General features: G+C 42.2%; 1 long non-coding RNA gene across 1 annotated transcript; it reads left to right on the forward strand.

The window, feature by feature from the left end:
- The first annotated feature begins 1,036 nt into the window (after window positions 1-1,036).
- LOC144324690 (uncharacterized) lies at window positions 1,037-14,308 on the forward strand. Its single transcript, XR_013390120.1, has 3 exons — window positions 1,037-1,732; window positions 5,503-5,626; window positions 13,869-14,308. It is a non-coding gene; the product is annotated as an uncharacterized LOC144324690 (long non-coding RNA).
- Window positions 14,309-26,245: the final 11,937 nt, after the last annotated feature.

Below are 26,245 nucleotides of genomic sequence, written 5' to 3' on the forward strand. Positions count from 1 at the left end.
CACCGGGAGGCTCGGCGCCCGCCGCCCGCCGCCCGCCACTCACCTGCCGCCGCCGCCGCCGCCGCCGCCGCCGCCGCCGCCGCCGCCGCCTCTGGGCCGCGCTGACGGGCGCCGCGCTCGCCGGGACCCAGGCGGCGCCGCCGCGGCCTCCGCCGGTGCCCGGGCCGAGCGCCCGCCGCCGCCGCGGCTCTCCGGCCCCCTCCTCCGGAGCAGGGGTCCCCCCGCAGGGGGATGCAGAAAGAACCCGGCGCGGGCTCCGCTCGAGGGAGCAGCAGGGAACGGGGCAGCCGAGGCGCTCGAGGCCGCGGTCCAGCCGTCTGAGGGGAGGGCTCGGCGGATCGCGTCAGACTCCCGCTCGCCTGGCCCGAAGAACAGGCATTTCAGCCGCTCTCCGCGGCCGCCATGTTCTCCTCCTCCTCGGCCGCCGCCGCCGCCGCCGCTGCCGCCGCCGCCGCCGCCGCCACCGCCCCCCGCTCGCGGCCCCGCCCCCTCCGCGCCCCGCCCCGCCCCTCCGCGCCCCGCCCCGCCCCGCTCGCGCCCCGCCGCCCCGCCGCCCCGCCCGCCGCGCTGCCCCTGAGCGCTCGGGGCCCGCCCGGCCGCCGCGACCCTGCGCCCGCGAGCTCCGACGGCGCGCCCGGGCCTCGCGCTCCCCGCCCGCCGGGCCGCGGAGACAGGAGGCGCCCCGCGCCCTCTGCCGGCCGCCCGCCCGAGGGACGGCCGCCGCGGTCCCGCCCCGGCCCGCGTCCTAACGAAGTGTGGGAAAGGAGGCCCCAACTCTTCCCCTCCCCTCGGGGCGTTCCTCCGACTGCTGCCGGGAAGCCGCCTGGAGCCCCGGGGCGCTCTCGGCTAGGCCGCCCGGCCTGCAGCCTCCCGCCGCGCTCCTCTTCCGGAGAAGGTGGGGATGCGGCGGCCAGAGGCCCTGCACACCCGGGAGGAGTCGCTCCTGGCCCCGGCCCTCCGCCGATCCGTTGTATTACTTTGAGAAAGAGACACATCCCGCGGGGTCTCTCTCTCTCTTTTTTTTTTTTTTTTTTTTTTTTTCCTGTTCTGTAAAATTGGGACATGGTTGCTTAGATGATTTCACAGGCTGTTAGACGAGGGAAAAGAAAGATCATATGCCCCCTTCGTTTTACAGATGAACAGATCTGACTGACACGTCTGGCTCTGCGAGTCTATGAATTACCCAAAATGTCTGTCATTGACAGAGCTTTCCCCTCAAGGGGGGCCCACACCTTTCTTCTTTCCTACCCGCTTTTTAAATTCTGTCATGGAAGTACTACTTCCAAAAGTGGAGTGTGCCTTGTCACTGGAGGAATCAAACAGCTGCTGAACAGGCTTTCGGAGCCGTGATGGCCTTATCTGGAAAGCATCCCTCGTTCCAAAGGCTGGCAATATAATACCTCTCTCTCCCTCTCTCTCTGTCCCTCTCTGGGATGTCCCAAGGATGCATGAGTCACTGGCTGCGGAAGAGCTTTGTAAAGCATACATCTATCCTTTCCCGCACTCTTTTCCCCCAGTTAGTTCGCTACTTTCACCTGCCTCAATCCTATTCTGGCGCTGCTGTCTCGCAATATTATCTGCTGTTTCTCTTCCAGTGTTTTCTATCCTAGAGCAAACCCCTTGTCAATCCTGAAACCCGTCTCACTCGTCCTAACCGAAACCTGACTGCCTTGAAAACGCCATCCTCCCTTGGCATCTCTCCGAGGCAGTGAGCAGCTTCCTCCAGAATCAGGTACTCCATCCTGCCACACCCACGATCCTCCACCTTCTCCCTGTCCTGCTCATAAAGCAACCTTTCGCCCACATCCCACATTCACTCATATTAATTCATTTATGTCCATTCAGTCGATTCTTGTCAAAGATATGCGCCCTAGGTGCACTTCCTTAGACCTTGCCCTCACCTGGTTTATCAGGACCTCTAGGTACCAGCAGAGTCCCCATCCCCAATAACAGCTGGAAATACCCAGCACTATGCATCTCCACATCCACCCTGTTGTCCCCTTTTGCAGGACATACTCCCAGTATAGTCCAGTCCAGACTGCATGAAGGTGCCCACAAGTGAGTCACTTGGATAGTGATGCTGTCTCCTGTTGGGGCTACACTCTAGTTCCTGCTAGATTGATAAATTGATAAATCCAGTGGACCCTTTAGTCCTCCCACTATGGACCTTTCTACAGTGCTGGATGGTTACTGCAAACTCTTCCTTTTTGAAACTCTCCTCTCTCTTCTGCATCAGTCTCTTTTCCTCTACCTGTCTTCTGACCTTCCCTTTACTAGCACTTTTCTTGGTTGCTCGTTTCTTACAAAGCCATAATATGTTTGTATCCTCAAGATTTTATTTTTCCCTTCTTTCCCCTCACTTAGTTTGGCTTCATCTATTTCCACCGCTTCAATTGTTAATAGCTCCTGCATCTCCTTCTTCTAGCTGCCCCCTACACACACACATACACACACACACACACACACACACACACACACATACTGCAGCTCAGTGGTTTAATTAACTTTAAAACATCCTCAGGACATGCAGAGCTAAGATGTTGTTGAATGATGAATGAAACTTAAGGCATTATTTATATTGCCATAACCATCCATAGATGCTAAGGAAAGAATTCTTTTTTCTAGGGTTACACTCTTTCTAAAGACCCTTTGACTTTTTCTTCTTCCTTTGCAAATCATAATCACTTGCCATAACAGTTAAACCCACTTTTTTTCTTTTTTATTATGCTAAAATACACACTACATAAAATTTACCATCTTAGCCATTTTTAAGTGTACAGTTCAGTGGTACTAAGTACATTCACATTGTTGTGTAGCCATTACCATCATCCATCCCCAGAACTCTTTTCATCTTGTAAAATTGAAGCTCTGTATACCTATTAAACAATAACTCTCCGTTCTCTCCTCCCCCAGCCTCTGACAAACACTATTCTACTTTCTGTCTCTATGATTTTGTTTACTGTAAGTACCTCATGTAAGGGAATCATACAACATTTGTCTTTTTGTGTCTGACTTATTTCACTTATAATGTCCCTAAGGTTTATCCCTTTTGTGAGATTTTGCAGAATTTCCTCCCTTTTTAAGGCTAACTAATATTCTGCATTTTGCTTATTCATTCATCCATTGATGGACACACTTTATTTAGCTATTGTGAATAATGCTGCAATGGACATGGGTATACAAATATCTCTGAGACCCTGCTTTCAATTCTTTTGTATGTATATATATCCAGAAGTGGAATTGCTAGATCAGGTGGTATTTGTACTTTTAATTTTTTTAGGAACTCCATACTGATTTCCACAGTGTCTATACCATCTTATATTCCAACCAACAATGTACAAGTATTCCAGTTTCTCCACATTCTTGCTAACACTTGCTTTTTATGTTTTTTTTTCTTATTGATATTGTTTTCAGTAGCCATCCTAATGGGTGTGAGGTGGTATTTCATTGGAGTTTTGATTTGCATTTCCCTAATGATTAGTAATAGGGAGCATCTTTTCATAAACTAATAACCCACTTTTATTTCTCTCAATTGGTCATCTCTTTTCTGGTCATTTTCAACACGTCTCTGATTCCATCTACTTTTTTATTCACACCACCTTTCTATTCAAGGCCCAATTCCTTAATTCCAACTAACCCCAAGGGGTGAAAGATTTATAGTTAAATTTACTTCCTGAACCCCAAGGCAGCCTTTTGGAAATCCATTTGCTTTAGCTACTTAAGTGAAAGCTCCTTTACTTCCAAGTAACAATGCCAATCGACAAGTAGGACGGACTCCAATTAAATGAAAGTGGTTTGAAGAAATTTTTTTTCAATGAAAATGTAAGACATTTAACTTTTATAGCCCAGATAGATCTGATTTTAGACCAGGTCCTATTGACCCAGGTCCAGGATTTAGAACATATTCAAGGATCTGTAACATACCTGTTGAATTTTCTCCAAAGCAAAATAGATTCTCAGTTCTATAAAACATCTGGTTAGTGTACATGAAATCACTCCAGTTTGTAAAGCAAGAATTGATTTAGCTTTGACACTCTTTTTTTCAAATAGTTTTTTTTTGTAATAATGAAGCAAATTCATAAAATATTCAACAAAGAGAAGTACGAAGAAGTAAAAAAAACAAAAACAAAAAACAAAAAAACTATTGAGCCAGAGAAAAGCATAGTAAACACCTTTCCATATATTGACTACATATTTGCACATACAACTATACTAAGGTATTCAATTTTACATAATAGAATCACACTATAAATGCTCATCAATAATCTGGTATCTATTACTATAAAACACATCTTTTTTTAAAGATTTTATGTATTTATTTATTCATGAGAGACACACACACAGAGAGAGAGAGAGAGAGAGAGAGAGAGAGGCAGAGACACAGGCAGAGGGAGAAGCAGGCTCCATGCAGGGAGCCCGACGTGGGACTCGATCCCTCCTCTCCAGGATCAGGCCCTGGGCGGAAGGCAGCACTGAACCGCTGAGCCACCCGGGCTACCCTAAAATACATCTTTATCATTAAAATGGCTGAATACTCATGCATTGTATGTCTCTCTAGCCATTTAATTAACCAATCCCTTGCTGGAAAATGTTTACATTGTTTCTTGCTTTTTTTGTTTATTTTTAAAATGATGCTATAATTCTAACACATGCCTCTGTGCCCAGTTTGAAAACTATTTTGTTAGGTTAAATTCCTAGATTAATTGCTAGCTTGAATTGCTGGCTTCATTTTTTTCTACTACACATTTGCCAAACTGACCTCCAGGAAAATTGTTCCCATCTACAATCCTACCTAGGGTGTATGAGTCTGCCACTGCACCACAAAATAAATAAATTTTGTCAGTGTTTCTTTGAATAGTCTTTAACTTCCATATGTGCTTGAAGTATAGACATTAAGAATATATTTTGAGTTAGGCAGCCCTGAGTTTCAAATGGCTCTGCCACTTCCTAACTGTGTGACCTTGAACAAACCACTTTAAACACTACCAGACCTCAGTGTCCTCATCTATAAAATAGGACACTAGCCAACAATTATTGTCAAGATTAAATGAAATAATGTATGCAAAGTACTTAGTATAGTGTTCAGCATTTAGGATTGCCCATGAGAAAGTAAAAATGAGCACAAACTAAGAAGGTAAAAATCTTCCCTGCCATTCATCAGGCTGGAAGAACAGGCACAGATAAAACCAGCTGCACAGTTAACAGGATGCAGTGTCCCCTGAGGACATACTGCAGCTGTAAAGTGTCATAATAGCTGCCTTCTTCAAGTGACTACTGCTTTCCTACTCACTGGGAAACTTTGTTCTCTACAAACACAGATATCAGAAACTTTGGTGTTTGTAATTATATCAATAAGAATGAAGCATCCATCTCTTGCCCAGAGAGTCTAAATCCTTTTAGACAGAGACGTAGTTCTGATTTACAACCCAGACATAGAGTTTTAGATAAGGGAATTTCTGGACAAACACTCTACACCTATCTTAACTTTTATTGTTTCCAAAGCAACAGGACTCTGGATTTACTCTGCAGTTCAACCTAGATGTTGACCCCTTCATACACAATCATGTTTTCATCTGAGACTATGAAAATGCTGCTTTGTTCAAACTGCATCTAAACTCTGCTCAAGGTTAGTGTCTTCTAGCAAATAGAAATAGGTATTACATAAATGTAGGGTTTCATCTAGAACATCTTATAAATTTCTGTTTAACAATTTGAAAATATTATTTCTTAAGTTAGGTATCATTAGGCAAATTGAATGGTTATGCCTCCAAATGATAGTGATTTTTAAAATTTTAATTCCAGTACAGTTAACATACAGTGTTATATTAGTTTCAGCTGTACAATATAGTGATTTTAACAATTCTATACCTTACTCAGTACTTATCACAATAAGTGTACTCTTAATCCCCTTCACCTAGTTCACCCATCTTCCCTCCCCTCTGATAACCATTTATTTTTTCTCTATATTTAAGAGTCTGGTTTTTTGTTTGTCTCTTTTCTTTGTTCATTTGTTTTATTTCTTAAATTCCACAGATGAGTAAAATCACATGGTATTTGTCTTTCTCTGACATATTTTGCTTACCATTGTACCCTCTAGATCCACCCGTGTTGTTGCAAATGACAAAATTTCACTCTTTTTTTTTTTAAGATTTATTTTATTTTTTAAAAAATACTTATTTATTCATGAGAGACACAGAGAGAGAGAGAGGCAGAGACACAAGCAGAGGGAAAAACAGGCTCCATGCAGGGAGCCTGATTTGGGATTCGATCCCGGAACTCCAGGACCACACCCTGGGCCAAAGGCAGATGCTCAACCACCGAGCCACCCAGTCATCCCAAGATTTATTTATTTATTTGAGAGAGAGTGAACATGTGTGGGAGGAGGGACAATGGGAGAGGGAGAGGGAGAGGGAGAATCTCAGGCAACTCCTCACTGAGCACAGAGCCCTATCCAGGGCTCCATCTCACAACCCTGAGATCATGACCTGATCCAAATCAAGAGTGAGATGCTTAACCAACTGAGCCACCCAAGCACCCCAAGATGTCACTCTTTTTATGGCTGAGTAATATTCCATCATATATATATAATATTCCATCACATATATATATGATATTTATATCCTGTGCAATATTTATATATATATATCCCAATACAAATGATAGTGATTTTTAGTTTCTTTCAGTCCAAGCTATTTATTTGGGTAGTAAAAACTTTTGCCCAGGAAGTAGATATTTTTTAAGTCAAATAAATATCTAATCATGTCCTAATGGTCTCGTGGATTCATTGCTGTGACTTTATTTCTATACATCATGCAGCAGCTCTGCCTAAAAGATATTTAGGTTCTGCATTAGTTAGTTCCCTTTTCAGAGCTACATACTTAGCAACATAGCAAATTCCTTTGGTTTTTACATCTGAATTCTAAGGGCTATAGTCTCTATTATGGACATTTTAGTTATTTAAAATTTATACTACTAAAAACATACTGCAACAAATGCTTTCTTTGCGCCCTTCTGAGATGACAATATCATCTATTTTCCCAAGCAATAATGATATAAAACACAGGCATGCTTCCCTAACATGTGTAGGCTTCAATCAGACTCGCAGTAGCAGCTGCTTCTCACTTTTGAAGTCTGAGTGCCAAAGTCAATTGTACGTGTAGGAGGACTGGATTGGCGGTGGCCTGTGCTGTGTGCTTCCAGATGCCAGGCATACCCCACCCCCAAGCTTACCATAATGCCTGCAGTTTCAATGACAGAGATTCATTCCTTTGGGTTTGTAATTTGCTGTCTCAGGATGATCCTTTAAACAAATCATTTCTCCTTGATTATGGTTATTGTAGAAAATTGAGAACATACAGAGAGGTTGATGAATCAAAATAGAAATTACCTGTAGCTCAAGACTCAGACACCACTACTGTTAACATTTGGTATTTCCTTCCTCTCTCATCATGAACGTGAAATTGAAAAGATGACCTTATTTATAACTCTTTTGTTATGCATTTAAGCAGCTTTAAGCAATAAAGGAAATTGATGAATATAAACTGCAAGCATTTCTCTAAATTTACTTCTGATTCTCTTCTTCATGCAATAAACATTACTAAATACCTACTACATGCTAGGCACTGAGCTAGACACACAGATTAGTAATACAGAACACATTATCAGTGTATAAAAATTCACATATTTTTACAAATCAGTAATCAGACATATAATCAGTGCATCAAGTATTTTATGTTCTAGTTTTCTTTTTCAATATTATTTCTTATACATTTATATGTATGCCTCAAACTTCTTGATTTTTAAGGGTTGTATGGTATTCAGTTGTATTGATTTTACCATTCTTTAATATTGCAAATTTGGGCTCTTTTCTCTTCCCTCTTGCTTTTAGATTCTTTCCTTAGACTTTATTCCTCAAAGGAGGTTATCAAATCAAAGGGCATTATTGTTACCTATCTTCTTTCAGAATTCAAAGACAGGAAGAGAAACAAATTGCATGTGACTTAGATTTCTCATGAATTCAGTCAAGCAGATGGTTCTTTTCCCATTTGGGGGAAGTAGAGGTAAGTAGCACAGAGAGAAAGCATAAGCCATTGAAGATGAACTTTACCCTCTTCACGGCTCAGCCAGTTTCTCCAAGAGCAACAGAAATGGTTACTAGGAGTGACACCCTTTCCACCATTGTTAGGTTGTGGATTCCACCACCATGCAAGCTCACTGAGGGCAGGGGTTTCTGCATCCATCATAAAGCCCACAGCTTTGTTTTTCATTAGGTTTGACTTTCAGAAGAACCCACAATTCTGCACTTTATACACTGATGCAACTAATAGCTATTGCTACACCAATTCATTCTTTCATGTCTCTGTGGACCAATGACAACTATAAATTTTCCCTTGAAGATGGAGCCTACCAGTTGCTGATACACGGGTGAGAGTTCATGGTGGCACCCACTGGGGCTCTGCTAAAGAATCCCCAGGCAGGACCTGCTGAAGGGATCCTCCATCTGGGCTGTGCTAAGCCTTCCTGTACGCCCACTCACCACTGGGCTGCAGAGAGATTTAAGTCCCACTCTCTTGGCTTGATGGATACATTCCTCTTTCCCTCCCACCTTCCAGGACAGCCCAAACTCTGTCACTTGGGTAGAGGAAAAGCATAAGAGAGCAGAAAAGGGGAAATTGCTAGCTCTACCTCCTCGGTCCCAAGGCAAGCTGTCAGGCCCTAAGTTTTCAACCATAAGAATTTTAAGTAGAGATCGTATCCAGGGATTCATTCATACAATCACCCAATAAATATTTATTAAGAGCCCACTATGTGCCAAGCATAATTTTAAGTGTTGGGGGTACACAGGGGCACAATTTTTGTCTTCCAAAGCTTACATGGTGGAAGAAATAGATAACAAATGAATCAACAATAAATGAGGAAAGGCTTCATATAACTAGAACATATAAAGTGCAACTGTCAGTGCTAAAATAATCTAACATGTCAATCATTCTGAATCACTCTCAGAATTTCCCTTCAGGAGGAAGCTGAATAAAATCTAAGAATGTTCTCCAGTTCAATGTAACAAGCTGTACTTCCTACAGTCACTGGGAAACTGTAAAGACTGAAAAGAGAGGCTCCCTGCCCTCAAAACACTCATCTTCTAGTAGGGAAGTTTCATGTATCCAACTAACCACCATAGTTGGTGCTTCTACTGTGCATCTTCATTACAGGAAGGGAAATGTATGTACTTCCATTCTTTGAGCTAGCGTGTGTCAAGGACATACTTCAAATTCTGCATATTCTGGATGCACAAACTCAGAGCCTACACACGGCTTCTTGTTCCATGAGCATCTACAGCTATGATTCCAGGAAAGGATTTATTCAGCCCCTCTGCCCCTCCCCATTTTCCAGCCTCATCACTGCCCTCCAGTATCTCCTTGACTCCCCTCCTCAACTACCCCCCTCCATGAACTATCAGAGAGCTAACTATCTCCTCACTCCCTTATTGTCCCTAGGGTCAGGAAACATTGGGGACACTCTTTCCCATGGCTCTTTCCTCATCTAATTCCCTACACCCACAAAATTCTAAGACAGGAAGAGATCTTAGCACGACGTACCCATATTACCGATAAGGAAACTGAGGTCTGGAGAACTTAAGTGACTGGTCGTAGGCCAAACAGCTAGTTAGGTACTTCCTACAGGGAGCGTTTTTTCCTGGAGTGAGTCAGGGGAAGCCTTTCAGAGACGAGGTTTAACAGATTTAAAGGGTCTTACTTGTCTGCTGCTGGCTGTTAGCGTGAAAAGGAAGACGAACCCTCAGTTGACCAAATAGAGTTGATACACAGAACAGTGAAATTACCTGGCCACCCAGAGAGGTTGGGGTGGAAGCAGGATTACAAGTGGCTAAGAAATGAGTGGGCAGGGGCACCTGGCTGGCTCAGTCGGTTAAGCATCTGCCTTCAGCTCAGGTCATGATCTGAGCTCCTAGGATCAAGTCCCACTTAGGGCTCCTCACTCAGTGGGGTGCCTCATTTTCCCTCTCCCGCTGCCCCTCCCCCCAGCTGCTGCGTTCTCTCTCTCTCTCTCACTGTGCTCTCTCTCTTTCAAATAAATAAAATATTTTTTTAAAAAAAGAAATGAGTGGGCAGTGGAAGGTCAAGGCTAACTCACTTGTGAAGTCTGTTGATGGGGAGAGAAGTTGGCAATTAAGAACTTAAAGGAAGACAAGAGGATTGTCATTTCAGTAGAAGGGAGATATGACATGTTGATGGGCAGAGGGGAAGATCATTTATTAGAAAAGATTGAAGTTGCAAAAAAGGAAAACTAACTGAACAAGGTTTGAGGGAAGTGGGCAGGGATGAGATTAAAGACATAAGTAGGGACATGACCTCTTGGCTTATTGTGCCATTAGCTATTTGACTCTAAATTCCACAAGGACAAGGATTATGTCAGGTTTTGCTCTCCATTGTATCCAGTACATGGTAAGAACTCTAAAATACCTCTTAGAGGAATGAATGAATGAATGATAAGGGAACCTCCCAATTCTGCACTTACATATTCAATAGCAAAAAGTTTAGATCCAAATAAAAGAAGAAAAAAAAGGAGGCAAGAAGGAGGTTAAAATACAACACAGATGCCTACTCTGTCCTCTTTGGCCAATGTACTGGATGACATCCAGGAAACCAAGATGAATTGTCAGTAGTTACTGTCATGTAGAGAAACTGACAGTTCTGGTGACTTTAGTGCTGATGTTAATTGGAACTGTACACTACAGCATAAAGTTATTTATCATCCTGAGTTCTGAATGCCAAGTGAAATTTATCATTTAAATCTTTATATGAGAACCCGGAATAGCAGAGTAGCTGGTGCCCTTGATAGAAATTTTACCCAAAAAGATAAAGAAATCATACATATGCACAGGGGTGATATTCAAAATATTTAACAACTAATATGGCACAGAAGCCAACAGACCAGGCCTAAGCAACCCATGAGGCTGCACCTGTGCATACTGGTGATTAGGACTGCACATGACTATTGCTTATACTGATGCTCAGAGAACATCAGAGCTATTTTCAAAAGGCCATTTTGCCAGGTAGAAGAAAGAGCATCCAAAGCAATGTTGCATGCTTCCAGAGCAATATCTTCCCCACCAATTCTTAGCCCGATACTCCTCCATCTAGTAGAGTAGAACTGTACTCACTGGTTTTTCAACTTTGTTCCCTAGACTTCAGCAAACCCTGATGTTGGCCACTTTCATTATTCTCTGCCTTCCTTGATTCATCAAACTCCTGAACCAGCCACACCTGTACAAGGCCTGCCCTTAGTTAATCCATATGCCAATTACCTTCATTAGCCTATAACTATTCCTGATACCTACCACCCTTCCTGGTCATATCCAGATGCTAACAGACCAGCAAAAAAGACTCAAAGAAAATCTTACGACATGGAGGACCAACAATAGAAAACCAAGTTCCAAGAAGTGGCAGGCTGAGAATACTACTAGGGGATAGGATTATGATTCCCTAAGTTTCCTGTGGGTCAAATGGCTCTCCACCTCTAATTTTATTTTATTTTATTTTATTATATTTTATTTTATTTTATTTTATTATTTTATTTTATTTTATTTTATTTTTTAAAGATTTTTTATTTATTTATGACAGACAGAGAGAGAGGCAGAGACACTGGCAGAGGGAGAAGCAGGCTTCATGCACGGAGCCTGACATGGGACTCGATCCCGGGTCTCCAGGATCACGCCCTGGGCTGAAGGTGGCGCTGAACCACTGAGCCACCCGGGCTGCCCTCCACCTCTAATTTTAAAAGATAGAAAACCAAATACAGATATTATATACTTCTATTGATTACTTAAGGAAATAAGGTCTTCTCTGTGTCTTACATTGTATTGTGTACTGTGAGACCAACAGAAGGAAGTATACCTGATGGAATGCCTCCAAAAATCCAGGAAATGTGTTAGTTGACAACTCACAGGTAATTGCCACAGTCGGACCTTAATTCCACAGTGTTACCAGTAACCAATCATTCAACAGGGTTGTACGCTAAATCATGTCCCACTCAAAATGTATATGTTGAAATCCCTAACCCCCATTACCTCAGAATGTGACTGAATTTGGAGAAAGGGCCTTTAAAGGGATGAGTAAGTTAAAATGAAGCTGTAAGAGTGGGTCTTAATCCAATCTGACCAGTGTCCTTACAAGAGGAAACTCACACACACACACACACACACACACACACACACACAGGGGAAAAACCATGTGAGGACACAGCAAGAATGCCGCCATTGGCAAGCAAAGGAGAGGGGTCTCAGAAGAAACCGGTCCTGCTGACATGGTCTTGGATTTCCAGCCTCCAGAACTCCAAGAAAATAAATCTCTGTTGTTCAAGCCCCCCTAGTCTGTGATATCTTGTGACGGCAGCTCTAGCAGACTAATATGAACAGGTCATTGTGATCTAAAGTGACAAAGTGTCTTCAACTGAGCTGTAACTATTTGAAGGCAGGACCTAAGTCTTATATTTCTTTGTATGCCCCAAATGCCCAGTAAAGTCCCCTTCACAGAGTAGGACCTCAGCACACATCTTTAAATCAATACTTAATAGAACAGTCTAAGATACAGTAACTGCCTTTGAAAGGCTTGAAAACTGGTAGTAGAGACAAGACAGGCATGGCCAAGTCACCACTGAAGCAGGAGGTACCAGGTGATAGAAAGCACTGAGGGATCTGTCAGGAGCATTTATGGAGTGCTTCATGGCTAGGATCCAGACAGGAAGGGAAGAAATGGGGGGCACAGGGACATTCCTGGGACAGAGAACAATATAAGCAAAAGCAGACAATTGGAAATACTTTCTTTTCTATTAACAAAAGAGTAAACAATTGTTCCAGTTAGAGTGGCATGTTCATGTAAAGAAAATACATGACATTTCTGAGAGTTTGAATGCCAGTCTTAGGCCTCAGGACTTGCTCCTTGTCCTAACACACTTCTGGAACGAAGAGAGTTCAGATCTCATGCCCACCTGGTCCAGGAGTTGAGGGAGGGTAAGATGTAAAGAAAGATTGGCACGTGGAATTACAAACTGGCATGTCCAGGATCAAGATAAACTAATCAGAGAGGCAGAATTCATTATGAGGTAACCAGACTGACCTGAAGGTGTGGAGACAGAGCTGGCTCTGGGAGGAAGTGGGAAGGAGTGGAAGAAACACCAGGTCCTTTTATGGAAGCCTTATCTTGGAATGGGGGCTGACAGGAGGATGGAAGCATTCTGGACAGTAGGTAGATGATGAGGGGCCACTGAAGATTGTTGACCGGAGGCCAAATAAACGGTATAGAAAAATCAAATAGGCAGCACTCTAGAAGTAGAATGAGAAATGATAGTGATTCAGAGGTTGGGGAAATCTTTTTGAAAATCTCTGGTTTTTCACTTTCATTGCACCAGTGCCTAACAGGCAGTGCATACTCAATAAATGTTAAAAATGAAATGAATGCTCTCTGTACAATGATTGTTTTTGTCCTTAGACTAAGAATAGCTTGCAGAATAAAGCAATAAATTAATATTGTGGTTTACAGATTAAATTCCTGTGAATTTGGCCAATGTGAATTCTTTCTGTGCAGCCTAATAATTCCTGGATGAACTAAAAGTAGTGAGTTTTTAAACCTTGCAGCTTGGGGATCTGACATTCTATCCATTCTTTGGTAGAAAGTAATGAAAATAAACTATTATTACCTGAGCAAAAAATGAATTGATTGGAAGGACATAAGGCAGGACAGAGAATAAAAGGATCTGTTGGATCATTTGGCCTGAGGAGGGCAGAAGCAAAGAGCTCCAGGCACCTTGGTAGCAGGATCTTGTGAACTGTATTTCTATGGCTCTGCTTTCAGATAATGCAGCCTCACCACCTTCTGTGTCTGGATGTCTCAGCTCAAAATGGAAGTTCCCAGGATTAAAAAATGTTATCGGCCAAGCGAAGATCAAATATCAACCTCCCTGTTGGCGGTAGATGGGCAGAATGCTATTACTGAACCCATCAACACAACATACTGGACATATCAAGCAGAGGCAGGCCTCCCAGGAAGGGATTCAGGCCCACAAAAAATAACTGATATCCACTCTGGGCACCTCCACTTCAATATTCACCTTTAAAGGAGGTGCCTGGGCAGAGGTTAAGGATCCAACTTTTGATTTCGGCTCAGGACATGATCTGGTGCCCCCATTGGGCTCCAGGCTGGATATGGAGCCAGCTTAAGATTCTCTCTCTCCCTCTGCCCCTCATCTCTCCCCTGTCTCCCTGCCTCCCATTCCCACGTATGCAAATGCATGCACATGCTCTCAAATAAAATAAAATAAAATAAAATAGAATGAAATGAAATAAATAATGGAGTGTGGCAAGGTCATTGGACAAGATGCTACTTGAGTGCCTTTCCACTTCTGAGAAGGCTACATGCTGAAATTTACATTTGTCATGCAAGAAACCAAATCCTACAGAAAATGATGAATTCATGCACTATGAAGCTTTTCTACACAGAAGTATCTCATCTCCTAGAATTTTCAGTATCTGTTCAATATGTCTGCATGATCTGGTGGGTTTAATATTTTTTCATTACAGTATAACACGCATGCAGAAAAGTGCACATATTTTGTAAGTGCTCAGTTCCAAGGATTTTGATAAGGTGAACAATGTGTAGTCAATGCAGATTGTGAAATAGAATATAACCAGCACCCTGAAAGGTTTCCCTCAAGCCCCCTTCCTCCTAACAAAGGTAACCACTGAATTAACTTCTATTTCCATCAGTGAGTTTGGCCTGATTTGTTTTTTGTTGTTGTTGTTGTTTGTTTCTTTGTTTGTTTGTTTTTAATGTAAGCTCTATGCCCAACACAGGGCTTGAACTTGCAACCCCAAGATCAAGAGCTGCATGCTCTACTGACCAAGCCAGCCAGGCACCCAAGTTTTGCCCAGTTTTGAGCTTTATGTTAATTGAATCACATATCATGTGCTCTTTTATATCAGTTTTCATTCATTCAGTGTTGCATTTTATGAGATTCATTCATAATGCTGCAAATAGAAATAGTTTGCTCATTCTCATTGCTGTATAGGATTTTATGAGTACAACACTGCTTATCCATTCTACTGTTGGTGGACATTTGTTTCCAGTTTTTAACTATTGCAAATGGTGCCCCTATGACCATTCTTGTACACATCTTTTGTGAATATATATATTCTTTTCTGTTGGGTATAAGGAGTGGAGTTGCCTGTTCACAGAATAAGTTCAGCTGTAATAGGTAGAACAACAGTTATCCAAAAAGGTTTTTTCAAATTTACATTTCCAACAACAGTGAGGAAGAGTTCCAGTTGCTCCACATACTAGACATCACATAAATTGCCTATCTTCTTAATTTTAACCATTCTGGTAGATGTGTAAAACTTCACTGTGGTGTTAATTTATATTTCCCTAATAACTAATGAAGTTGATCACCTTTTCATATGTTTATGGTTATTTGAAATCCTGTTTTCTAAGGTGCTATTGAGATCTTTTGCCCATTTTTTTTATTGTGCTTTTATTGATCCATTGGGATCCTTTTACTATGCTGGACACAAGTACTTTTTTGGGATATATATATTACAAATATCTCCTCCCATTCCATGCTTTTCCTTTCTATTTTAACCATGCCATTTGACAAGCATACATTCTTACTTTCAATGTTTCCCAATTTATCAACTTTTCTTCTATAGATAGCACTTTTATTGTACTGTTTCAAAACCTTTGACAGATAAATCCTAACAGCTGGAAAAAATCCTGATAGCTTCATAGTAAACTAAAAATATTCAAAACAAAAAAAATAAGGCATATATTTACTTCAGGAAAAAATTGTACTAGAAACAAAGCATAAACATAATATACCACTAGCTTCTATTGTGAGGATTATTTATACAATCATCATAATACAATCAATCCCTGACTTCTGATGTGTAAAAAAGATTATGATAACTTTCAAGGTCTCTGAGGGGGTCCAACGGGCAGCGGCCATCTTCCCAACTTGACTTTTGAACAAATTGAAAGTAGAACAAAAGAGTGGCAGAGGAAGGTTATGACATTGCCTGTGTTATAACTGATGGAAGAAGCCAGATTGGAGGATGTAGCATCAAGTCTTTTTGCAAAGTGGAATGATTAATACAGAGTCAGACTTAGAAGAATTGTCCTGTCGTTGTGGCAACACTGGACCAAGGCGGGCTTTCTCATATAAGTCCCCAGCGTTGCCCATTCCAGCCAGCAAGTGATTGTTTTCCATGCACCACCACCAGATTTTCAGAGTCGTGTCTAGAAAGCAGTTAGTTGAAAAAGGAGGAAAGTTTATCCGTAGTTCTTATGGTAAAAAGAAAACCATTCTAGGCAGTATTCATGTGGGAGTATGTTTCAATTAAGATATAGCTAGTGCTATAAAAAAAACCCTAAATGTATAATGTTTCAAGCACAATATAAATTGATTTCTTGTTCATGTAGCAGGCCAAATCATATGTTCCTCATCAGTGGAGGCAGCTCTGCCATTTTCCACACATGGCTTCCAAGGTTGGTAGGGACACATGGGAGGGAGGTTTTTATGGGTAAGGCCTGGAAGTGTCACTCACCTTTTCTACTCATATTCAGCAGGCTGAAGACCAAACTGCAAAGCAAGCTGGGGAATGTAGCCCAACTATGAGTCTAGGAATAAGAGAAGCCCATGAATCTTGGAAAACAGCTATCAATCTCTGCCACTACCAACTGTGAGGTTCATCTGGGCAGAATCTTATTATTTCCCACTGCCTCTTGTGCCTGATGCGTGGTAAGCACATGATACATGCTTCTCGAATAAATAAGGCAGTGGGAAGAGCATGGGCTTCAAAATGAAGAAGGCCTAAATTCAAATTGAAGCACTGCCTCTTGCTAATTGTGTTAATTTAGGCAAGTTACTCAAATTCCCCAAGCGTCGGTTTTTCATCCATATAATGGAGATGAAGATATGTTCATGGTCTACTTCCCAAGCCATCTCAGCCAGGTGTGGGAATGCATAGTGACTAATGTGCCAACAAAAATAGCATTTGGGAAACAAGGCTCTTTGACTTCCTCCCAAATAGCTCTGGGAGTGGGGAAGGGGCATGTAAAGTGGAGCCAGTGGTGGTCTCGTAAGTATTCTTAAAAAACTATAGTCATCCAAGCAGCCCGTGGAGTCGACCACATCTCTGTATTCCAGCTGTGGAATCAGGGGTGAAGCCTGCTGCCTGGGGACCCCATGCCTTCATGCTCAAGGGGACTGCATGCCCTCTGCTTCTAGTCCCTCCGGAGCCCTGTGGGCTGCACTCTGCCACATGTGCTGTCCAGCAAAGGTGTCTCAGCTCAGAACATCCTGCCTCCATAGCTTTCAAGTGAAATGGCTTTGTTTGCTGTTTCTGACTATTTATTCAATCTCACTAGAATTAAGGCGAGAAGCCCCATAGCAGAGTCAGCAGATAATAAGAGCGTCAGGCTGCTTACAATACTCATGACCCCCTTTCCCATTTTTTAGCCAAAATATGTCCCCACTCTCCTTAGAATGACTCATTTCTCAGGCCCTCTTTAATTCTTCAAGCAAATAGGTCCCTTCCCAACAGATTTTCAGATACTATCCCTCAAATGAATTCAGGTTGGGTGGCCAAGCGTGGGCCCTCCCCAACCTCCCCCCCACCAGGCTTATCTGCTTTGCAGGGTTGATGTAGGTATTCAATGAGATAAAGTAAATAAAATATCAGAGTTGGTGGTGGCATCAAGAAGGTGCAGAATAAGTGTTATTTCTCTTCCTTTTCCTTGGGAAATTTTTAGCAGCACTGAAATTGATGATTCCATCATCTGCCCCCTGAAGGGAGGCCCTGGCTGCATGCATCTTTGAATCTTGGCACAGATAGTTTAAGTGCTGCATTGCTTTGGTACCTAGGGCAAGGTTAGCAAATTCACAGCTAACAGGCAGGCTTCCATATAGGGCCTATTTTGAATTTTCAAAAATAGGAAATAGGAGGCTGATGTAGGCCACAAGGGAGTGATTTCATGAGAACGGCATATTGACGCATATGATTTTTCCAATCAGCCACAGATATTTACTATTCAAACAGGTGTGGGAATTATGAATGTGGTGCCACTGTCCTAACAGCTGCTGTACGTGAGACCCGCATTTCAGTCCTGCTGGGAAGCCAGAATTAGACCTCAGAATGACATGACAAAAAAAAAAAAAAAGGGGAAGACGCTGTGAAAGAGAAAAAATATTTCAAATAAACCTTATGTCCCAACACATGTCTTCGGGATGAATTAGAGCAGAAGGGAAGAATGGAAAAGGAGAGGTGTTCACAGTGTCTGAGAAGACAGCAGATGAGGGCCTACACGGGAAGGCAGTGGTTGAACTGGTTTAAGAGTGGCAAGAATGGGACACGGCAAAAGAGAAATCAGGAGAACCCTGTGGGGTGTTAGATATGTGGCTCTAAAGGAACCCTGACAAAAAGGAACAGAAACAACCGTGAGGCTAGCGCGCAAGTGCCAGGCGGTGCTCCTGAGCCCAAAGCACAGAACCAAGATCAGAAGAGCTGCTTCTGTCACTGTGAATGAGTTACTTAGCCCCTCTTGGGCTATCTCCTCATCTGTCAAGTGCCACTATCAACCTCATGGCAGTTTTGTGAGGCACAAATAAGATGATCTGTGGAAAAGGGCAACACAAGTAACAATGTCCTGGACAAGTGGAAGCAGTACAGTTCACCATCACTGTTCTCACTGTTGTCATAGGGAAGCTGGAAAGGGATAGAGCTTGAGAAAGAATACAATAAATTCCATTTTCAATGTGCTAAGGGGTGCCTGGCTGGTTCAGTCAGTTAGGCAGCCAGCTCTTGTTTTTGGCTCAGGTCATGATCTCAGGGTCCTGGAATTGAGAGCCCCGCATTGGGCTCCTTGCTCAGCAGGGGAGTCTGCTTCAGGATTCTCTCTCTTCCTCTGCCCCCTTCCCTCAGTTGCTGTCTCTCTGTTTCTCCCTCTCAATCTGTCTCTCTCTAAAATAAATAAATAAATAAATAAATAAATAAATAAATAAATATTTTTTTAAAAATAAAAATAAACGTGCTAAGATATTGGGATAATATCCAAATGGAGAGAGCCAGATAATGATCAATGTAGGGGGGATGAACTAAGGAGGTCATGACTCAGAGCCATTATAGATAGCAATAACATGTTTCTGAAGGAGTCAGGTCTTCCAGCTTACTGATAACAATTTTAATGTGCGATTCAACTGTAGAACTGAGGTTTATAATCACTTGCATGGTATAGAATCCTATACGGGGCAGCCAAGGAACAGTGTACTGGTATTTCCATGCTCCAGAAGCCCGGATGTGGCTGCTCTAGCACCAGAGACCTTTGGCTGGAGGCTCATTCATCAACATCCTTGAGTGTCCAGTAGTGTGAGGTACACAGAAAAAACAAAAACAAACAGACTGAAATGAGGGGGAAAATATTCTATGTAAGTAGAAAAGAAAGAAAGAATAAAGTGGGAAAGTAGAAAGAGATGCTGAGTAAAGGATATTTGCCAGCTGGATGCAATAATAAATAAACCAGTGGAAAAAAGATTCATATATATCTGAGAATGTAAATCAATGCACTAGGCTGAGTATCATGTAAGAAGTGGTGGTGACAAAAGGAAACTTACTTTTCCCGAGAGAAAGCTACAGGCAATCATAAGAAGTGTAAAAAGCAACTGCTATTTGAATGACTCGTATGATGGGTCCTAATGGAAAGCAGAGTTCTCTCACAAAGCAAATGACTCCCATTTATTAAGTGTGTGAATTGGTGAATTGCACCATTCATCATCTTGGTCGAACTTTATTGTCTCTGCTAGGACACTTTAGATCAAAAGAGGATATACCCTGAACCCGAAGTTTAACTAGAGACAAGATATTTTCTACTTTGTCTCCCAAGTAACATCCTCTCAAGTAAGTCCCCGAGAGACATCACACTCTTCATTCTTCCAAAAGTAGCCTCTTCAGTGTGACTGAAGAGATGGGTCCTGGACTCAGGCCCATCCTACCCCTATGGTCTGGTGCAAAAAAAGGTGAACTAGATAAGCCCAGTTCCCTCTCCTGATTATTTGGACTGAAAAACACAGCCGGGGTGGCTGAAATTGCCAACCCAAGTTGAAGAGGCAAGAAACAATGAGAAGGCAAGAGGGAGCTGTCAGCAGATAGAGGAAAATAGATGTGCAGAGAGAAGCAGAGAAGCCACAAGCCAACAAGATGTACTTCATGCAAGGAAGAAGGCCTTCCCATTTCCATCTGAGTGCATGGACATCCTTATCATAATGTACATTTCCCAGAGATAATAGCTGGGAATAGCTTCCCCTTATTGAGTATGCACTAGGCTCCAGGTCCTGTGTTAACCTGCATTTTTTCTTTCTATTCTCACTTATGTCTCAATGAAGTAAGCAATAGGATTACCACCAAAGGGGTGCCTGGGTGGTTCAGTCAGTTAGGGAACTGCCTTCAGTTCAGGTCATGATCTCAGGGTCCTAGGATCCAGCCGTGTGTCAGGCTCCTTGCTCAGCAGGGAGTCTGCTTCTCTTGCTCCCTCTGTCCTTCTGCTCCTCCTACCTGCTTGTGCTCTCTCTTGCTAATAAATAAATAAAATCTTAAAAAAAAAAAAAGAAAGGGATTACCACCAAAGGCCAAAAGAGGCAGAAAGGTCACAAGCCACTAGGGAGTGGCAAAGTATCAACCCAAGTTTGCCCAACTCTGAAATCTATGCTCTTAACATTGCATTGTGCCCTTGCCCTGGCCCCCGGTAATTAGAATAGGCAGACGGGGCAGTTGTCCCTATTCAGAGGCCATAAGATAGTCCCCTCCTCCTCCCACCAGTTTGAAATGTTGAAATGAATCTTATTGGTTTAGATCAGGAAAAAATACAACATCAGATTGGATTTCAGAAACTGTGCAAAACTGTGTTCACACAACTGTTTGATGGATGATGTAAGTGATCTACCTGCTCTGGGCTCTTGCCTTCTGGGGAAGGGGAAGGGAAAGATGGAAGGAATACTGGAGCTGGAAGATTAGGAAATAGGAGAAAAGATCAGAAAGTCACTCTTAGAAAAAGGTTAACTTAAACAGTAGATTAAGAGGAAGCCCAGCAAGAGAAGCAGCTACAGAAGATGTGGATGAGTGGAAGGGATCAGCAGAGTATCACTGTTTTGGATTTCGAGAGGCTGAGTGGAATGTGACACATCCTGTGCAGGAAGGTGAGGCCTTGAGCATGTAGGGGAAAACGGGGCTTTGCTTCCTTATAAACCAGGTAAGCTAAGAACTGGACTTCTGTTGAGAATTGGGGGTAAATGTTCCCGGACAAAACTAAAAATCACAAGACAAAGTTAATGCATTATATCTTTATTAATAATCAATTTATTCATCAAACTCTTAGTAAGTTGTCAGATAAGTTTAGGTTTAAATCATGAAATCATGTGCCTACAATTTACTGGCTTCCTGTGATATGTAATCTAGGATTTCCACATTCTGTAGCACACTGATTCTGCACTGTCACACACTGCCTGAGCAAAGTTGGGATGAAAAGAAGTAATTGTAACAGGGACTCTGGGAAGAAGAGAAGAGACGTAAGTGCAGTCTGAAGGGCCAGGTCAACTTCAAAAAAAAAAAAAAAAGCCTTTTTAAAAAAAGATTTTACTTACTTATTCATAAGAGACACACAGAGAAAGGTAGAGACATAGGCAGAGGGGGCAGCAGGCTCCCCAGTGCAGGACTCAATCCCAGGTCCCTGAGCCAAAGGCAGATGTTCAATCACAGAGCCACCCAGGTGCCCCCCAAAATGCCTTTTTTTAATTAAAAGAAATAGCTTAAGAATTGTGCCCTCCCAAGAGCCTAACATTGTCACCTGAAGGAAATGTTTTCAAACCATGGATCATGTAATTAGTGTAGGTGGCCATAACCCATACTTTAAAAAAAAAAAAAAAAGAACTGTCTAAAAAAATTGTTTTGTTTTTATTACATGCACACACAAATGTGTACTCAGTTAAGATGTAAAATATATTTCTTGTATTATTACAGTCACAGCAACAACAACCAACAATTAGAAAAGCAGGGCCCTCTCCCTGGCCTTCCTACTGAGATAATTTCACTTTCTGCACATGTGCATCTTTACTTTCTTCAGTTCACAGTTCACATAAAACTTCATTTATTTATTTTTAATAAAGGTATGTGCTAATGCTGAATGTGTTTTCAAGTAATCCTCCCCCCTTGCACCTGTAGATTCTGCTATTGCCCCAAGGGTCAAAGGTGCCCTGGTTGAGAAGCCCTGGACAAAAGCAAGGGAAAGCCAGTGTCTTGAGGAGTCCTAGCAGCAGCAATCTCCAGCAAGGAAGCCCTATAAACCTTCTGTTTGGGATGCTGATGTGTTTATTTCATCACATTATTTCCAGAAAGAACACAGAGGTCAGTGGCCCACCAAGAGTCTTGTAAACTGACATTTAGAAGCAATGAGTTCTCATTCTCAGCATGCCTCTATTCTAGAAATATTAATAAAATCTGTAGAAATATTAATATATGTTAGCCAGGATGATCTTGAAAATATTAAATGGCTGGCCAGCATGGCTCCCAGACAATCTGAATGAAGGTTGACCACAAATAACCAATAGGTGAATTCCACTTAAAGGATACCCTGCACTGAGCAGTGAAGGAAATGCATGTTTGGAGACCTGGCCCTCCCCCAAACAATATTTCTGGGTTGTAAGAAGACATCTCAGAGCAAGGGATGGTCAACATCTACAATTGGTCAACATCAAAAGATAACAGCTGAGGTTTAAACTATTTTTTAAAAAAATATTGAAGCTAGCAACAATCAGATACAGTATGGAAGAGAGCAAGACACAGGAGTGAAATGCTAAAAGGTCTTCAAGAAAAACAAAGACGTTAGGAAACAAGAAAAAGAAGGTAAAATAGGTTGTTGCTTTTCTAAAGGTATAGGGGCACCTGGGTGGCTCAATCAGTTAAGCATCTGACTCAGGTCATGATCTCAGGGTTGTGAGATGAAACTCCAGGTAGGGCTCCCTGCTCAGTGGGGAGTCTGCTTGTCCCTCTCCCTCTGCTCCTCCCCCACTTGCTCTCTTTCTCAAATAAATAAATAAATAAATAAATAAATAAATAAATAAATAAATATCTTTAAAAATAATAATTAAAAAAAATTTTAAGGTATAAAAGTCTATAAGGGACAGATGGAAGAGAAAAGCAAAAAAAGAAGGCTCAGAGGATCCAAGATAATGAAATGAAGATCTATCCTATCTTACTTGATTAGCCTAAGTCTGGAAAAGTAAGACAGGAATAAAAAGAATATGTCCAGGATGCCTTTAATGGAAAGAATATATGTTAAGGGACAGAGACAGGAAATTGTCTCACGTATCCTCTTGGACGTTCAGCACCCAGGGAACCCTACTCGCTTTCAGGATCTGGGATCCAGGACTACGCTCAGAGATGAGGAAAGACTGGCCCGTGGGCCATAACTGATGGAGCCAAGGGAAAGATAGCATGCATGGGCAAAGCTGGGAGCATGCCAAACAGAGAGTCCCACTGAAGTGCCAGGCCAAAGGATCTGGGCTAAGAGACAGAAATAACCAGGTGCTGGGCAAAGGAACAGGAACTGAAATCCCAGGACAAGGCAAGTGGTTTGTAATGACAGGTGGAGGCAGAGCCTGGGGGTTTCCTGGGGCACTGGACTACCAGAGCAGAGGATTTTTATAGGACTATTTAGGGTACTAAGCTGGTTTTATATAAATGCAATAGAGCCAAACCCTTAACCTCAACAAGAAATAATAGCCACAAAAATAGCAACAAAAATGACAATAACTATTCTTTAGACCCATTATGGACCTTGGTTTGAATCTTGGTTCCACCACTTGCTTGTGGCAGAATGGGTCTATCTGATACGTTGCTCAACATTCCTCAATCCTGAGTTATCTCATAAAATGCAGATGGTAATACTTTTATACTCTCTCCCTGGGTGATTACATCAGAATACGTAGCATTATGTGTCTACGTGTTGACAACTCAGACTCATGTTCCAACCCAAGTCTCTCCTCCGTCTCAGGCTCCTGCATCCAAACACAATGCAGACTTAACAAAGGTAAAATGAAATGAGTCAGAGTCAAGGATCCTGGTTCTTGTCTAAAATTCTTCACCTCCATAAATGGTACCATCTCTTGACTCCTTGATTCCTCCTGCACAATCACTCCTACACCCAATCCAATAACGCCTAGAATAAAATACAAAATCCTTTCCAAGGCCATGGCCCATATCCTTAAGTCTTTCTATCCTTGCCTTAAAACAAATCTGCCATAGTCATGAAAATGCATGAGATCTCCCTAATGGCTTCTGTCTCTTGAACCCCCCCAACCCCGCCCCCAGGCCCCTTCCACTTCTGTGCTCCCAGCTGCTGGTCCTCATTGCTGCCTTCCCAGTTTTTCCAAGCCCTGTTCAGTTACAGGTTCTCCCAATTTTCTCTAACTCTCCTGGCATTTATAACCCGTCCAGGAGGTACTTCCCAGGCTGCACATCAGCTCTCTTCCTCAGAAAAGGTTCTGTTATTTTCCTACTGGTCCTACGCCCAAAGACCTTGAGTAAGAAACACTTCTAAATGTGCTTTAAGCTTCAGTAAAATTTGTGCACAGAACTGCATCAAGTGGATCAGAATGGGGCGGCAAAAAAAATAAGGTAATTTGAGAGAGAATATGTTAGAGACAACCAAACCAAAATGTATAGCTTTTTCTGGAAAAATATTAGCAAGTAGGAAGGACTCAAGATCATCCTGGAGCTAAGGAGCTGGCATGTCCCCAAGCTGGACTTTTGTGTAATCCTTCTTCCTTCCAAGCTATACTGAGGCTGCCTCACCCTCCTGCCTTTCTCAGCTCACAGCAAAACCACAATGTGCAGCCAGACAGTTGGGTTATCAACCTCTAGTATACTTCCACGAAGTAGTGTCCATAAAAGGCAGAATGATAAAGCCTACAAATTCAAGAAATTTTTGCCCCGATCCATCTCATGTGTGGTTCATATCGAAACCTCAGAAATATTCAGGAAGCTGAGGAAGTACTGTATGAGGTAAGAATGCAGAGGGAGAGGGGACACATGCTCCACTGTTACAGCAGGTTCAAAGTGATGTAACTCTCCTTCCCTCCTCAAAGGAGGTATAAGATACAAATTTAGGAAGTCATCTTTCATGGAGGGTAATGGCTCATTTTAAGTGCAGCTTCCAGGTGGAAATTCTTGCATGACTGCTCTTTCTCTCTGCCCCTAGGGTAGCCAGACTCTGTTTTGTTCATTGTAGTGCAATGTAGCCCCATCAACGAGCCCCGTACCTGACATGTAGTAGACACTCATTAAATATATGTTGTATAAATGTGATCACTACAGGCACCCTAATGCCCTAAATTCTTTCTGCCTTTTACTTTTTTTTCTTTTTTTTTTTCTTTTTTGTTTTTTTGTTTTTAAATAAGAATTTCAATCTTCAGAACACAATGGGCCCCTCAAAATTACCCTGGGTGGTCTGGCAAGACAGTTGACTCAGAGATCTCAAATGATGAGCACAGGCTATCAGAAAATGTACATAGTGTTTATCATTCTTCAGATTCACATTCCACTGCTTGCTCATGATTCTAAAGAAGAATGCTGGAGGGAGGCATAGCTTTTCCTCCTGTCGTTCAGAGGAAACCGAGGCCCAGAGAGGACGAATAACTTGCCCGGTTTTTCTCAGTTCTATAGTGGCAATACCAGAACTCTTCTGGAACTTTGGAAAATGTCTGAGCTAACCAGACTCCAGTCTAATTGTAATCTCTGTGGGCCTCGTCTTCCTTTATAGGAATAACAAAGCTTACCTCATAGGATTGTTTGATTCCAAAGACTGAATTAAAATAGGTAATTAACATAGGGTGATATAGAAAAATGTGTACAAATCAGATACACAGAAATAATAGTTTCCTTCTAGCCCCCCAAGTGGAAACAGCAGGCACACTTTTGTAAAGATAGCAAAATTATCTGTTGATTATTTTTTGAAAAATTTTTTTCTGAAAATAAAGGTCACATGAATAATAAATCAGTATTTATAGTAACCTAATTTAAAAAGCATTTCGACAATGTTAATTCTTGTGTCTGGTATCTATGTTATCTCATATGTTCACACATGTGCACACACAGGCACACGGGTGCACACACACACACACTCGTGCACGT

This window comes from Canis aureus, chromosome 12 (genome assembly GCF_053574225.1).
Source record: "Canis aureus isolate CA01 chromosome 12, VMU_Caureus_v.1.0, whole genome shotgun sequence".
NCBI lineage: Eukaryota > Metazoa > Chordata > Mammalia > Carnivora > Canidae > Canis > Canis aureus.